The 10,631-nt window shown below is 36.1% G+C and overlaps 1 pseudogene; it reads right to left on the bottom strand.

Annotated features, from left to right (window-relative positions):
- Positions 1-5,178: 5,178 nt before the first annotated feature.
- On the bottom strand, positions 5,179-5,276 carry LOC132280586 (small nucleolar RNA R71; annotated as a pseudogene).
- Positions 5,277-10,631: the final 5,355 nt, after the last annotated feature.

Genomic DNA, 10,631 nt, shown 5'->3' with positions numbered 1-10,631 from the left:
AGCTCACGATGCAATCATTTGAGGGACCTCAGTGTACGAGCCCAGACCATTGGGTGTGACACTTGACCTACCTATATAAGGATTTTGAGTCATTTTTACATCATAACTTGTAACATTTATCATATTTTCTTATCTTGGAGAGGAGGCTAGAGATTAAAGAGTTTTACACATTTTAGGAGTTTTTCTATTCTTCTAGGGTTTCTATCAAGAAGGAGGTCATTCCTACCATGGAGATAGCCCTTGAGGGTTGGATGACTACTTCAATGAATGGCTAGACATCTACTTGGGGCTAGAGTAGCCCCTAAGTTTGCTTCCTAAACTTAGTTCTTTGTATATTTTTGGGGATTTATTTGTAACAATGTTTTAATCTTGGATTTTTATATATATCTTGTGGTTTCTACTTGATGTGTATGGATTAATGTTTCCAATTGATTATCTACTTCTAACCATATGTCTATGTATTCTAGAATGGATGATTCATGTGCTTTTCTCTAGATTTAGTGGAATTTATGCATGTCTATGTGTATGGATGAAGTTAATCTAGAGATGGTCAAAACATTGAGCTTAATTGAACACTCTTGCAATTTATTTAATGGTTCACACTTGTTTCTTAATGGATTGTACCACAACTTTAGCTTACTTAGTTAAATTTCAAGTCTTTAGTGTAGATGTAGTGTAGTTGCTTTAAATTCATAGATAGGTGGACAATCTACTTTTGTTCTTTGGTGTTCCATACTTATGAATGCATTAGGTGTATGTTTCTAGATAGTTGTGTGTGCATAAATTGTGGTTTCATTGAATGGATTTTGGTCTCATTTGATAGGTTGTGCTTTCCATTTGATTTGGCTTGACAATCTATGCTTATTTGCCCTCCATGCCTAGTTTCAATTAATGTCACACACACACACACAAGTTACAAGTCAATTTCCCCATTAATATACAATTGCTAATGTCTAGTGAAGTCAAGCTTAGTGGTGAGCTCTAGTATCCCAAGTCCTCCCCTCTATATCTTTCTTTACTTTATTAATTATTAAATTTTGTTTACTTTAATTTCATTTGCATAATAGCTTAATCAATCAATCCAACCAATCTTTAATCACTCGACCTACTAACCATATATATTGTTTCCATTGCAAAGGCACCCACAATCCCTTGGGACGATCCCTACTCACCCTAGCTATATTTTTAGTTAGAGGTAGTAGTGGCTTTTACAAATTTAAAACTTGGCCACATTGCACACTTACACTCTTAGTTCATCTTTTTGCAAACTTGATCCGATGACACACCAAGTTTTTGGCGTCGTTGCCGGGGATTTAATTGGCAACGCCGTGTTTTGGAAACAAATAGGAATTAGTACTCTTTTGATCATGTCTTTTTTTCATTTTCTTCTTAGTTACTTATTGTGTTTGTTCTTGATTGACTAGGTGCATTGAGTGAAGGAAGTTGAGCAAAGGAGAATTCAAAGCAAGGAGCTAAGCAAGGCAAAAAGGCTAAAAATCTAAAAAATTGCAAAGCAAATCACGGCTAGGAAGTTGAAAGTTAAATTGAAGTTGCTTAAGGACCCTTTGTGAGACCTTTCTAACTCAAGCCCTAGTTAAATCGTCGGCCCGCGTGGAGGCTTGTTTTTACATTCTTAGATAGATCGTGAGCCCGCGTGGAGGCAATTTACTTTTCTTTGCATATTGTTCAAGTATGGGAGTATGGGATCATTGTATGTGAAGATTTGTTGATTTGTTGTGGGGGCGAAGTGTTTGTTACTTGCTTATTTCTTGTTATTATTTTTGCTAGTGCATGCATGGTCGTATGTCATTAAATCCTACTTTTGTCCCTCTTAATTTTCATCTTGAATCGGTTATTCGTAATCCTAAGGGAAGAGGTAGTTCTCATCACTCCATTTCATCAATGGAGGAGCAAAATAATGACCATGTGGATGACCTTGGTTACATAGACTAACAAGGCCACCCTAATGTGTATCATGAAAACATCCAAGTAACATTAGGCATGCCTAGACCATTTATTCCATCACAACAACAAGGCCAAATCCCATTGGGAATACCTCAACCAGTCTTTGCTCCACAACCTCCTATAGTTCAAGCAAACCATGGTGTTCAAGTAGTGTGATACCCCTCGGATCCGAGACACAGGTTGATCAGGCCCAAGCTTAAACCCGAGGGAATATCAATCAATTAATATTTTTACACAAACACAGACGACAAAAAGATTTAAGAAATAATTATTAAAGCTGAAAGAATTATAACATAATAATTCTCAAATAATAAAGATTAAACAATCCAACTCTCCTCAAAACCTTCAAGAGTACAACTCGGGAATTCATCAGGTGGACCCCTAAATAAAATCCCAACTGAAACTAAAACAAATAAAAATAAAATCCAAATCCAAAACATCGAGTGGTATCTTATGTCGTCAGTGGATTGAACGATCGTCTATGCTCCGCTGAACAAGCCCTAAGACTGTAACCGTCCGATACCTGAAAAATATTAGAGTGGATCAGGCCCACGAACAAGTTCTAATCTAACTACAATCCATACAGTGACCCGATATGCATATACACCCTAGATATCTCAACAATAGCTATCTAGTCCATACATATATATCCACACTAAGGGACATTCACTGAACTATATAGGGGGTTTCAACCTGAATAGAAGGCAATATGCAAAACGCACCTAAGTGGGCATGAGTATCAAAGCCTAACAGGGTATACCTCAACCTATCATAGCCAACTACGCATCCACTGCATATACGCGCCTTAACCATCGACTCTGAGACTCAAGCTCATATCGGGGTACCATAATCATATATATAAAGTCCATTCAAAACCAAAGTATGTCATTCAATTCTTTGTCGATCTGACATAAGACTCCTAATCTGATTAGCCACTCAACTTACTCAGTCGATCTGACTTAACCACAAATAACAATAAATCCAGGTAGTCATTCAACTTACTCAGTCGATCTGACTTAACAACAAACAACAATTAATCCAGATAGTCACTCAACTTACTCAGTTGATCTGACTTAAATAAAATTAGGATTCAATATTTTACAATCATTTCCTTTAATCCAATAGGGTAGGTCTTAGCATTTTGAGCTAAACCATCCCTAATATGCCACTGTCCCATACCAGTGCATACAATCCTCAATATCCATGTAAATTACAACACATAAATAATAGTTTAGCAATTTACAATCCAAAATTATTATCCAAATAATTGCAAAAGAGTGTCTAATATTTTAGCAATTCAAATCCAAGCGTTAATCCATGCAATTGCAGAAAAGGTTTAATATTTCAACAATTAGCATCCAGAGCATGCATAGATCAAAATTAATAAATAAATGACCCTATCATGCATTTAAAATAAGTTTTATAATCATACCATATCCCATTTAATTGTTAAAATTAATCCAAACAATTTATTTCCTTCTATCCATTAAAAGCATAAACAAATAGTTTAATTTTATACTGTTCGTCCCATTAACTTAGAGGTAAAGTTTAATCAATTAGAGGCCTTAATAACACCCAAGATTAACTACTTAACCCCTCTGTGAAGTCCCAAAATTAATCAGAATAGTTCAAACCCTCAACAGTCTCAAAACAGTGCATCAAACAAATTCAGAAAAGGCAAAATTGAGAGAGCCTGCTCCATAACTTTAGGAGCAGGCTCTTTTGTGCATGGAGCCGGCTCCATGACTCTTGGAACTAGCTCTATGAGTTGGGTAGCCGGCTCCTACTTCCATGGAGCCGACTCTCTCCTCCTCTGAGAGCCTCCAGTCCCGTTTCGCTCCGTTTCAGCACATCTGCTCCGTCTCTGGCCATTCCAACCTTACTGTTCTTCCTCTAAATTAAACTTAAAGGTCTTAAATCTTATCTAGTATTAGTCCAGACCTTGGTTTATAACAGTAAGACTCCATAACAATGATTAAACAGTTGCGACATGTTATGCTAAAAGCAGACGATGAACTCCATACATGCGAGAATTATTTCAGATAAATTTCATAGACAACAGATAATTAAATCTAACATATAATAATCATGCAAGAATCAATTAATGTCCAAATAAATCCCCTAGAGGTGCACAGAACACAAGCCAACGGGGGAGAGGAAGAAAAGAACTTGCCCGTGATTTCAGTTATGAAATTCCGGCGTCGTCTCTAAGTTTCCGGCAATACTGTATACCGTCAAGCCTTCTACCGCTCCGGCTCTAATCCACAATCCACCTCCTTGGTCCCTCTGTTTTCCTCCTTGGTAGCCCTAACTGTGTCTCTGTTCTCTCAACCCTCCCTTTACGTGAACAAAAATTTAGGTTTATGTTTATGTGTTTTGTTCTTAAAACCCTAAGCCAAAACATAATGATATATTTATAGGCTTAGAAATATACAACCCTAATTCTAACTATGATACGAGAAGGAAAAGGAAACAATTCAATTCGTAAACTAAGTCGGCTAATATAGAACCCCCAACTGACTAAAACCCTAATTAATTAACCATCCTAACTTAATCCAATTAATGCATTTATTCCATTTAAATTAACCATTACACTAATTAAATTCAATTAAACAAATAATTAACAATAAAACAAATAATTATACAATTAATCAAATCGCAACCAATTAACAAACAATTACAATTAATTAAACAAACAAATATAATTAAATACCCAATTAATTCAAATAACAAGCAAAAAAATAATTAAAGTATTAAAAATGCAATTAAATAATTAATTAAAATACCAAGACTATCCTTTTAAAATTAGGGGTATTACAAGTAGCACCACCGGTTGTAAATCCCCCTCTTGCTTTACGAAACCACTATGTGCCGAATGAATATAATGCAACCACTTGCATTCAATTGCCTCCATTTAGAGCACATCACTATGAAATCAAACCACAAACCATTCAAATGCTTCCTAACTATCATGGACTTCCAAGTGAAAAACCCTACAAGCATTTGGATGAGTTTCTTGAAGTGTGTTCCACCATGAAATACACGGATATGCCAGAAGAAGTGTTAAGACTCAAACTTTTTCCTTTCACCCTCAAAGACAAGGCAAAATATTGGTTTAACAATCTTAGTTCTTTTTCGATAACTTCTTGGGCAAAAATGCAACAAGAGTTCTTGAAGAAGTACTATCCGGTATCAAAGACCAATGCCATGAAAACTTCCATTCGTGAATTTTCTCAAGGGGATGGGGAAATGTTTCATGAGGCATGGGAAAGATTCAATGACTTGCTTAGGAAGTGCCCACATCATGACATACCTAAGTGGCAATTAGTTCAATATTTCTTTAAAAGTTTACCGGATAATCACAAGGGTATGGTTGATGCATCTATGGGTGGTTTTTATCTTGATAAGCATGAAAATGATGTGTGGCAATTGTATGAAAGTATAAGTGAAAATTCCATGCATAGATCTCTATCTTCTAAAAATGGTAGAAATCTAGGTGGAAGAAAAAATGTTGGCTTGTATCAAGTTGACAACTCCATTGATATGGCCGCCGAGATGAAATCCTTATCTCAAAGATTTGATCAATTTTTGATCAACCAAACTTCGGTGAATCAAATGTCTTCCTCCCCTAATCATGGTCATCATCATGCATCTAATGAATCATGTATGGCTTGTTCTAGTGTGTTACATTCTACTTCCACTTGTCCCCATGGACATGTACAAAATGACAACTATGAGCAAGCCAATGCCATTTTTGCTAACCAAGGGAATAATCCCTATGGTAATCATTACAATTCAAGTTGGAGGAACCATCCGAACTTTTCTTGGAAAAGCCAAGGGGAAGGCTCAAACCCTCCCCAAGGTGGTTTTCAAGGAAAGTATGTTTCGCCTACAATGCAAAGCTAAGGTTCCCAAGGTTTTAGATCATCATCATTTCAATCACATGGAAACCAATTCTCTAATTCTCATTTTCCAAATCAATCATATTCTCAAGGAAACTCTAAGAGTCCCGTTTTTAAAGAGAAAGTTTTGACCGCGTTAAGCACTCTAGAGGCGAACACTCAATTGCTTCATTCTCACTCTCAATCCATTACTAAGTTAGAAACCCAAGTAGGGCAAATTGTTAGTACTTTAAATGCTAGAGAGAAAGGGAAAATGCCTTTGAATGCCCCACCAAAGTAACAATGTGTTGTGGAGACTCATTCCTCATCGGAAGGTCCCACAATTGAGCATGTCAATGCGGTGACAACCTTGAGAAGTGGGAAGATTATGGACAACAAAATAGGTATGTCTAATAAAAAGAATGAACCGGTGCAACCAAAAGTTAACACCCGTCCCATTTCACATTTTATTCCTCCTTCATTGCATGTGCATAATCATCATGTTGAGAAAGTATTGCAAAATGATTTGAAAGATGAATCAAAGCATGATTTGAAAAAGGACTTGAAATTTTTTTGTGTTGATGATGTTTCAAGGAAAAAATTTGAAAAAGCTTTTAAGCCAAGAGCTCCATTTCTGTATACATTAAAAGGATCCATTTATCTTGATAAACAAAAGACCAAGACCAATGAAATCATTGAAATGTTTAGGAAAGTGAAGATTAATCTCCCACTTTTGGATGCAATTAAGCAAATTCTGACTTATGCCAAGTTCTTAAAAGATCTTTGCACCCAAAAGAGGAAGAACAAAAGCCAAGTACCAAGAAAAGTGGTCTTGACCGAGCAAGTGAGCTCTATTTTGCAACATAACACTCTCCCAAAGTTCAAAGACCCCGGTTCACCTACTATTTCTTGCATCATTGGTGACTATGTCATCAATCAGGCTCTCTTAGATTTAGGAGCAAGTGTTCACCTTCTTCCATACTCGGTATATGTCAAATTAGGCTTAGGAGACTTAAAACCGACGTCGGTAGTTTTACAACTTGCTGACCGATCAATCAAAAAGCCCCGGGGTACTATTGAGGATGTTTTGATTAAAATTGATAAATTCTTCTTCCCGGTTGATTTCGTTGTCATTGACACGGAACCAGTTCCGAATCCCAAAAGCCAAATTCCCGTTACCCTTCGGCCACCTTTTCTTGGCAACTTCAAATGTTAACATCAATTGTAGGACGGGGATAATGAAAATCTAATTTGGCCATATAAAAGTGAAGTTGAACATTTTTAACCCAACCCCGAATTTAATGGACCAACATGAAGAAGTGTGATAACCCTCGAATCCGAAATACAGGTTGATCAAGTCTGAGCCCAAACCCGAGGGATACCAAACAATTAATATGTAAACAAGCAGGAATACAAAAGAATAAAAAAGATAAAATAATAAGCTGAAAAGAATTCTAAATATGAAAATCCTCCAAATAAAAGTTTAATATAATTTAAACTTTCAAATCCGTACAACTCGCGAATCCATCTAGTGGACCCCTAATAATCCCAAATGATAAATACATTTACAGAATCCAAATCCAAAACCTAAATAAGAAAAAAAATCCTATGTAGTCAGAAGAGTGAGTGATTGTATCTGCATCATCACGAGCAAGCACTAAGCCTGGTACTGACGATCACCTGGAAAAAAAAAAAATAGGAGTGGGGCCAGGCTCACATGCAAGTTCCATCCTACTATAATCCATACATAAACCCGATAAGCAGATACATCCTAGATAACTCGGCAATAGCTAAAACAGACCATATAGATATAGATACACACTATAGGACGCTCACTAGCCCACATAATCTGTCTCAACCCGAGTAGAACAACCAAGGAAACATCATCAGGCCTAGTTATCCATCCTAGGCGATATACGCACCCTAACCGTGATCAGGATACTCAAACTCATATCACAGTACCATAATGATATATATAAATTTCATCCAAATACGATGTTGCGCCGATCAACTGTTCGTCGCTAAAACACAACATATAATTAGGATGTAAATGTTTTAATTAAATCCCTATCATTCCTAATGCAAAAAAATAAAACAAACATCTGATATGTCGTTTAACTGTTTTAGTTGAAAGGACATGTATCCATGTAGGATTTAACTATTTGAGTTAATCCATTTCGTGTGTATGAAGGGGTAGGACTTAACGTTTTGATCTAATCCATCCCCACCGTCCCATACCGGTGTATATAGTACATATAATCCATAAATGATGCAAAATCATTCAAACATCAAATTCATCCAGAGCCAAACATAATAGAAATCAAATATAGATAAGATTCTATTATGCATCCAGTATATGATTATAATCACATAATTTCCGTTTAAATTGCTAAAGTAATGATAAAAATTTAAACTATCCACATCCATATAATTGACTGAACGGAAATTTTAGCAGTTCATTAATTAACATCCATAGCATGATATAACGATATTCAAAATTATAAACTAAGCATATTGTACTAACATCCCAAAAATACTTCCATACCAGTCCGTTTAGTTTACTAAATCAAAACCAGCAACTAAAATTTCTACAACTCCTGACAGCATGCAACTTAGTATCTAAAGTTCATGACGTCAATAACCACATCCTAGACCAACCTTTCTGGTCTTCATTAAATTATATATATCAATTATATAACCCCCATAGGAAATTTCATACCAGTCCGTTTAAGTTGCTAAAACAAACTAGAAATTTAATCCTTCCTCCTTCCTTGACAGCACACAAATTACATGTTTATAATTTAAGCTGTCCCTTACCATAGCATAAACCAATGTTCCTTGGTCTTTAAATATGTTATATATATTATTTTAAAACCCCCAATTAAACTTCAGTATTGCACTTTAGCCCCTGCAGCCCGAAAACCACCAAAACCATTTACTGGGCATTTACAAAAGGTAGAGCAGGCTCTAATTTTAGGTTGAGGAGGCTCCAATTTTAGGTTGAGGAGGCTCCAATTTTGGGTTGAGCAGGCTCCAATCTAAGGTTAAGCAGGCTCCACTCTCCTTGGAGCCGCCTCTACATCATGTGGAGCCGGCTCCATTTAAATGGAGCCGCCTCCACTCTCTCAACCTCTATTTTTCCTTCTCGGCTTCCTCTGTTTGTCTTCTTCGCTTCCGGCGAAGTTCAACCCTCTGTTCCAATTTTTTTAAAGTTCCTAGGGTTTAACTCAAGTCCCAACAGTCCTAGAAACTCCTCTAATTCCAATACAAATTGTTTGACAGAAGTTTAAATCATAATCAAAACAGTTTATGCAAGAAACCGATTTCAATTATTTAAACGTAAAACAGATTACAGTCTGATATAGCATGCATCAACCATCAGTTTTAAAAGTTGAATTAATCCCTGGAGACTATTAAGAATGCATAGAACACAAGTTTACAGGAAGGAGATAGTATGAAACTTGCCTTTAGGTTTCGGTTTGAAACCTTCAACGTCGTCTCTAAATTCTCCGACGACTGCCGACTACCTGTAACCCTCCTATTACTCGGTTTCAGTCCCACAAGCCATCCCTTCCTTCATTCTTGGTACGACCTTCAATCTACGGCCGAAATCCTAATTGGTTCTCTCAGTTTCCTTCTGTTTTTCCTCTCAAGAACCCCTCTGTTTTTCCTCTCATGAACTATACGTGTTTAGGGTTTTCCCACCCTAGCAGTCATATACTGTTCTGTATATAGGCCTTTATTTAACTTACTTTTAATTCTAACTAAAATTTTAAGTCGGCTAATTTACCTTCATAAAAGAAAACCTTAAACCTAAACTATATACATGACCATATAAAACACATACCAATTAAGTCATATAAGCCATATAAAACACACGTCATCTAAACCACCAATTAATCAAATACGTAAATTAAATAACACCTAAAAATTAATTTAAAAATTACAATTAATCACTTCAGCCAAAATAAAATAAATAAACAATTAAAATTAAACATATAGCCAGATAATCACATTTAAATGCACATAAAACGAATAATGAATGAATCAATTAAAATGCACATAAAACAAATATTAAAATTTCAATTATATCCTTTTGAGAAATAGGAGTATTACATTCTTCCCCCCTAACAAAAGGAATTCCGTCCTCGGAATTCACGAAATTCTAAATTCTTTTATTGTAAATTCATTTCCATTCCGTTGTGGACTTTGCCTCTTTTTATGAACTCCACCGAATTCCAAATCCTAAAGGAAAAGTTATGGTTTTGTTATTTAAGAAACACCAAAACTACACATAGGTTGTATTGCACAACTTTACATTCGTACCCAATCTCCATACCAGGGTACGAACCCATAGTCCTCCAAGTGCCATAGCATATATGCACAAAATTCCTATGCATGCAGCGCTTAGCAAGTTGGTAACGCTGAACTATAGGCTACTGCCTAAATTGATAAGGCAATTAATAGGTAAAACTGACCTTCCTCCAAAAAGCACATTGCTTCCTATACGGAAGACATCTCAACCACCCATTTCCTGATAGAAAACTCGAATATACGAGTTTAACTATTTACTAAATCCGACTGCCGCCTCCAAACCGCGTGCAATCTTTTACAAACGAGAATATTTCTCTCCGATGTATCCTTAAATAAAGTAAAGATCTTAATACAACCTCGCTTCCATGACAAACCAACAAGTGAGACATCTACACCACATAATATCCAAAACCTCAACCGTTGGCACACTAACCTCCTTGTGCCAACAATAACACAAATAATAACTGAAAA

Source organism: Cornus florida, unplaced genomic scaffold, assembly GCF_030987335.1.
Source record: "Cornus florida cultivar Cherokee Brave unplaced genomic scaffold, ASM3098733v1 CherokeeBrave_3.0.0_Hap2_Chr10, whole genome shotgun sequence".
Classification (NCBI taxonomy): Eukaryota; Viridiplantae; Streptophyta; class Magnoliopsida; order Cornales; family Cornaceae; genus Cornus; species Cornus florida.
Note: the sequence above shows the minus strand (reverse complement) of the source record. Positions and strands in the feature narration are given on the sequence as shown.